General features: G+C 44.1%; 1 protein-coding gene across 5 annotated transcripts in view; it reads right to left on the minus strand.

The window, feature by feature from the left end:
* CTCF (CCCTC-binding factor) overlaps positions 1 to 6,720 on the minus strand; it is a 41,016-nt gene extending 34,296 nt beyond the window's left edge. For 2 of the 5 annotated variants that reach the window (XM_074286452.1, XM_074286450.1), the window contains exon 1: positions 5,553 to 5,821. The gene's annotated coding sequence lies outside the window, so the exon portion shown is untranslated. Of the gene's footprint in view, positions 1 to 5,552; positions 5,822 to 6,446 lie in introns of those variants that run through there. The other 3 variants (XM_074286453.1, XM_074286449.1, XM_074286451.1) reach the window with 3 other exon arrangements.
* Positions 6,721 to 6,797: the final 77 nt, after the last annotated feature.

Below are 6,797 nucleotides of genomic sequence, written 5' to 3' on the forward strand. Positions count from 1 at the left end.
AGATGAGGAAGGTGAACATTCTCAGTAGAAGAGACAGCTAGAAAGCCAGCTTCACTGGATCAAGTAGTATCCGGGGGAGAATAAGGTCTAAGAAGACTGGGAAGATCTATGGGATAGAGTAAAAGTGGATTCTCTGGGCTATAAAGGGCTCTCTGAATGCCAAATAGTCGACTTTGTTTTTGATGAAATAATTGTAAAGTACTTATAGTGCCAACCACATAGTAAGTGCTTTATAAATGCCAGCTATTATTATTATTATTATTATTTTTATCCCAGAGGCAAAGAGCCATTAGAGCTTATTGAGTAGACAGGTAACTTGGTCAATTCCAGCACTTTAGGAAAATCACTTTGGAGACTGAATGGAGGATGGATTGGAGTGGGGAGACTTAAGGCAGGCAGACTCACTAGCAGACTGTTTCAATTATCCAAGTGTGAAATGACAAAGATCTGCGACAGGGTGAGGGCACCATAAGGGAGAAGGGGATGTACTAGAGATATATTGCAAAAAGTTGAAACTAATCTTAGGCAACAGCTTAGAGGAGATATGTGGGTGTTTGAGAAATAGTGAAGTCCGGGGTGTGAGGTTATGAACCAGAGGAAATGAGAAGATGGTACTTACTACCCTCAACAGTTTCAATGGCAATGGATTAATATGCTTTTTTTTCCCTCTTGCCACCTCTTTCAATATTTGTTATTTTTTGTAACTTTTGCCCAGTTGGATTTGGGACAGAACCTTAGTGTTGATTAATTTGTACTTCTCTACAGAATTTTAAAAATATGCTTTATAGCTTGGATTTTTTTCTCTGAAAACCATATTTTTGACCATTTATCCACTGGGGGACGGATGTTATAGGTTTGAAACAATTCCTTATGGATCATAGAATTGAGACCTTTATTGGAAAAAATTTTCCTGCCAATTTTCTTTTCAAATTTTAGCTGCACTGATAGTTTGTGCAAAAGTGGCTTTAAAAAAATTTTTTATGTAAGTTTCCATTTTCTCTTCTGACTCCCTCTATTCTTTGTCTAGTAGGCAAACTCTTCAGATCTGAAAGGAATTTCCTAGTTCCCATTCATATTTTCTTCCTTGTTTCTTTCATGGGTTTATTACCTTCTATATTTATCCATTGAGCTCATCTTAGTATATGACATTAGGTATTGGTCTACTCTTAATTTTATTCTTTAACCTATCTGTTAATGATACTTGCTGCCAAAAATATCCTTCAAAAGGAAAACTGGGGATAAAGAAAAATGTATATACCAGACTAAATCAGACCTCTGTATCTAAATCTATCAACATATAAGTCAAGAAGAGTTTGTTGCAAATATGAGTTCATGATCCTAATATGGTAGTAGAGAGAACTACAAGATTCAGTCCTCCTGCACCTGGACTGTTTTGGGCAGAGCATCAATCTTCATTAGATGGAGAACATATTTTTCCTTCTAAGGATGTCTCAAATTTCACCCTTCTTGCCCTCCCAGCATGTGACACACTGGTGATCATGTTCCTTCTGCATATTCTCTTCTCTTCGAAGTTTCTGTGATACTGCTCTTGCCTAGTCCTTCTGCTACCTGACTGCTCAATCTCCTTTGCTAATTCTTCATGTCTCACCCACTACTTATGGGTAGTCTCCCAAGGTTCTGTCCTGGGAATCTCTTTCTATGCTACTTCACTTGGATTCAATTATCAAAAGAGTATTATGTTAGAAATATACTAAGTTTAGATAAGGAATGTCATCTGTACCTTCTGAAAGTTTGTAATCTACTCAAGGGGTAAGAGGGTAAGACTGACCAAGAATACTAGATATTATAGTGAGATGCATTAGTTTAAAAGGTTCTGGGTGAATTAACTACCTCACAGGTATTTAAAAATTGTAAATTCAAAGCATTTATAGACTTGTTAATTGGTATTATTTTTTTAACATCTAACTCTAATCTGTTTGTCAACTCATTTCTATTTTCACACCTCAAAGGACCTTCCTTTGCACTCACTAGTTCAAGCCTTGTCACTAACTTGGACCTTTTGAAATAGTTTCTCAACTGGTATTTCTCCACTCTACATCATTCTCCATTCAGTAACCATGCCAATTTTTATAAAGTACTGGTCTGACCATGTCATGAGCACCAGCTCATCCCTCTTACTTCTGATATCAAATATAAAAACCCTGTTTAGCACTTAAAGCTCTTCAAAAACTCAACACTTCCCACTTTCCCAGTTTTCTTAGACCCAACTATGGTCCATTTGCACTTTCTCCTGACCAAATCAGTGTCTTTGGCCCCTAGTGGTTCCCAGAAGCATGGAATCCTTCCCTTGTGTCCCACTTTGGCCTCTTGGTTTCCCCATCTTCCTTCAAAATACAGCACCAAGTATCTCTGTCAGCAGGAAGCTCTTTGGTGCCTTCCTTACCTTCCTCTCTGCAGGTTTCAGATTGGGGGTGGGGGGTGGAAATCTACATAGCATCACCCAGTAACAAATACTTCTGGAGGGAAGGACCTGGTTTTTTGTTTTCCTTTGGACCTCTACAACTTAATACAGTACTTGGTATGTAGTAAATACTTAATAAATGCTTGCTGACTGACTAAACTAAGGCCCATTTTCTTCAAAAATTGTAATTTTTTTTTACTAATTAAAAACTGAATATATAATTTATGTTGCTAGGGAAATTCAAAAAAGACATCAAAAAGGAGAAAAACCTCCCAACAAACAACAAAAACTCAGGGTTTGAATGAGAGAACTCAGAGATAACATCCCTGCTTTAGCCACTGAGATAGTTCACAGTGCTGCTGGACCTGGAGTCAGAAGATGTGAATTCAAATCCAGTTTCAGAAACTACCTCCCTTTGGGCAAATCACATAACTGTTTACTACACACAATCAGAATAACAAGGTACCACATACATGGCAGGGCTGTTATGAGGTTCAAATGGCGTCAAATGGCACAATGCCTAGCACACAATGGGTACAATATAAATGCTTATTCTCTTCCACAGCCAGCACTGAAAAACTAAAATTAAATTTAAGGCCAGAGATTTATACCATGACAAAGAATTTCTTATCATACCCCTAAGCAAGAGCAGGTAATGCAAAGATAAAAGAAAAATGGGTCATATAGATGTTAAAAAAATAATACCAATTAACAAGTCTATAAATGCTTTGAATTTACAATTTTTAAATACCTGTGAGGTAGTTATTTACCCAGAACCTTTTTAACTAATGCATCTCACTATAATATCCAGTATTCTTGGTCAGTCTTACCCCTTGAGTAGATTACAAACTTTCAGAAGGTACAGATGACATTCCTTATCTAAACTTAGTATATTTCTAACATAATACTCTTTATATCCTAAATGTCTTTCACCTGGCATCAGAGCAAATATTAATTTCATTCTAATGATGGAGAGAAAGGTGAAGAGATTTGTTCAACATCAAAGGAGCTAGTAAACAGAAGCATGTGCAACACAGATTGAAGTATTTTAACTCTTGGTTGAGAATAATTTTTTTCCTGTTTGTTTTTGCATTGTTGACCTCATCTGGTCTTTAAATTAAGAACAGAGAATAGCAAACATCCTTTCATACTATGTCTAGTTAAAGGACAGGGTTGGGGTGGAGGGAGGGAGATGACAGAAGAGGAAGAGAGGGTAAACAAACAGTAATAGAAATAAAAATATTATACACATAGTAGGCAGAAGGATTGAGTGTATAAGTAGAGGGAAACTAGAGCTATCATTTCAGCAATGCCTCCAGAAATCTCATTTAATAGATGAAATGTGAACTAATTGCTCATTGTTCATTTAGAAATGTTGCACTGAAAGGTGCATAGTAATTTAAATGAGAAATTCTCAGGAAAAGTGACAACTGCCCTTTTCTTTGAAAACAAAAGCAATTCATTATCTTGAAGAATGAATAAAATGAAACTGAGAATAAAGTTAAGTAGATTCTTGCACTTCTGATGCAAAATATAAGAATGTTGGGGAAAAGGCCCAAGATGGAAATCCTCCACTTATACCACTTTATATTTCCCTTAAGTAGAATGCAAAGGGAGGATAAAAGAATCCTACATTGCTTTTGAGATAAATAGTAATTCTGAGAAACTCAGAATTAATCTAAATTCTTCCAAGTTAATTTAGAGATGAAACAGTAGTTAAAAAATCAAGGTGACAGTGTAGTGGAACACAGTAAATTATTATTTGCTACAAGATTGTGGTCAGTCACAATCAATTTGCAAAGTAAAAATATTCTATAAAATGTTTAAATATGGGAACAGAAAAATCATTGGAGATACAGTTCCCAGCCTCACTTTGACTGGGTAACCTAAAGGAAGCTGTTTAATCTGTATGAAGCTTAATTTCCAGATTATATATAAATACTACCAACCTTGTAAGAGAAAGACCATAAGCCTACACCCCCCATTTTAGTTACTTTACTTACTCCCTCTGCCCACAACCAACCTATCTGCCTGATTGTATGTTTACAAATTAAAAACACTCTTAAAAAAAAAAAATCCTTACAAATCTATTTTTGAAATCCGCTTTAAATATAAGGAATACGCATTTTTCTAATTAGTCATAATTAATCAAGTTATAGACACTTTATAAAACTAAGTTCTCTGAGCTAATAAAAACTGCCAAGACTTAAAAAAAAATTTTTTTTTAATGAATTAATTTTTTCGGAACCGATCTAGATTCCAAACATACATTGTTATCTACTGTTGTGCTGGGAAATGTTCTTCACTTCCTCTGAAATTGAAGAAAAATAAAAATGGAAAAAATGAAAATCTTTCTAAAGACAATGTTCCTCTCAGGTAATGAAAAAAGTGACAAGAAATAAGTTTATATGGAAAAGAAAAGTGAGCTGTGGTGGCAGGGGAGAATAGAGTGGAAAATTTTACCTGACATTTATTAGCTGTGTGATCTCTAAGAAATGAGAACTCAGAATTATGTGTACAATAGGGTTAATACTGGCATTACTTCAGAAAGCTGTCAGGAAAGCTCATTCTACCTGTTGAGTTATTATTACAAGAATGGTGCTTGTAATTGAGAACTGAGCGATTCCAATTTTAGTCATCAAGATCAAATATTTAAAAATTCACATAGGAACAAACATAAGAACAATCTAGAAATCTAAATGCCAAGGAAAGGGGGGCAGTTCAAATATCTTAGGCCCCTAAGTGCTCCCAATCATTTTTGCATGCTTAACGAGAACTCCAAATTCCGACCCCCCCCCCCCCCCAACCATGTGCGGATCGGAAGGGAAGGGCAGGCTTGCCAGATGACAAGAAGTTGTCAACAGCAAAAGCATGAAACAGGTTTTAGGGCAGGAATGGGAAGAAAAGGCCCCCACAAGCTCCGTCCACAAGATGCCCATTGGGCCACTTCCTGGAAATAAGTAACGAAGTTCAAGCAAAGTGAAACAGGCTAGGCGTGGGTCGGAGGTCTGGGGCTCCCGCAGCGCCCGGATCCAGGGCTCCAGCACTGGGCTCACCCCGAGGACGAGCACAGAAATAAAGAACTCTGGGGGGAGGGGGGAATTGTGGGGAGGTGCGCGGGGGAACGGACCGACGTGTCATTGGTGTAGGGCATTCCTCCGTCCGGCGGGGTCTGGGGGCCGGGACTCCGCGCAGTGACCCCGCTCCCCCGCCCCGCGGGGCCCCCCGCCCCCGGGCACGGCCGCGTGGGTGCGGGGCGCGTGAGTGGCAGCAGCGTGGGGAGTCTTGCTCAGCCAGAGTGCAGAGGGAGCTCTCTCCAGCTCGCGGGGTCCCTCTGCTCGCAGCAGCAGCTGCAGCGCCGCCTCTGCCACTCTGGACCACACAGAGACGACGGCGGGCGGCGAAGCGGCGGCGGCGGCGGCAGCGCGGGGACAAGGCCGCCCCAGGCCCCCGGGGGCTGGCCGCCGGCCGGACTCCGGCGCTCCGCGCAGCCCCAAGTGAGCGGCGAGCCGGCAGGCGGCCGTGGACCGGCGGCGCGGAGCCGACCGGGCTGTGGAGCGGGGCCGGCGCGGCGGCGGGGACGACGACGGCTGCGGCTGCTTGAGCACCAAGGAGGTTCCGGGGACACGGGGGCGGCGGGGCCAGCGTCGGGGCTGGGAAAAGGAGGGAGCGGGACGAAGCCCGGGGCTCGCGGGCGAGAAGAGCGGCCGGGCCGGCCCGGGGCCGCCGAGCGGGCCAAGACAAAGGAAGGAAAATGGAGTCGGGGCCTGGAGGGCTCGGCCCCGCCCGGCCCTGGCCCGGGGCCTTGGGCCCCGCCGCGGCGGCGATGGCGGCGGCGACGGCGATGGCGGCAGGGAAATGGCGGCGGTCGGCGCCGCAGCAGGGACGATAGAGGGAGACAAACACCCCCCGGCGGCGGCGGCTGGTGCCGGGGCTGCAGCCAGCGCCAACCGGAGCGGCCCCATCGTGACACCTAGAGGCGGCCCGCGAAACCTCCCTGCAAACCCCGCGTTTCCCCCCTTACCTCCGCGCCGCGCCGCGCCACACCCCCCCGCGGCGCCCGCTCCTTCGCCTGCCCGGCCCGCTCCGGCCGTCCCGGCCGCCGTCTGGCCCGCTCCGGCCTCCCAGCCACCAGTCGCCGCCGCCGCCGCTCGGAAACAGGCAGCTCCGCGCACGGTTTAATCGCTCCACAGCCTCGGACACAAAATGGCGGCGGCGCGGCGCAGTGCGCCTGCGTCGGGGCTGCCGGTATTGCTGGAGCTGATAAGGGAAGCAGGGAGGGGAGGGGGGGAAGAGAGGAGAGCAGGCCGGGCGGCGGAGGGAGAAGGAGGGAGGGTGACGGGCAGGGGAAGGGAGGAGGGGGGAGTAAAGGTGA

The sequence above is a fragment of the Sminthopsis crassicaudata genome, chromosome 2 (genome assembly GCF_048593235.1).
Source record: "Sminthopsis crassicaudata isolate SCR6 chromosome 2, ASM4859323v1, whole genome shotgun sequence".
In the NCBI taxonomy this organism is placed as follows: domain Eukaryota; kingdom Metazoa; phylum Chordata; class Mammalia; order Dasyuromorphia; family Dasyuridae; genus Sminthopsis; species Sminthopsis crassicaudata.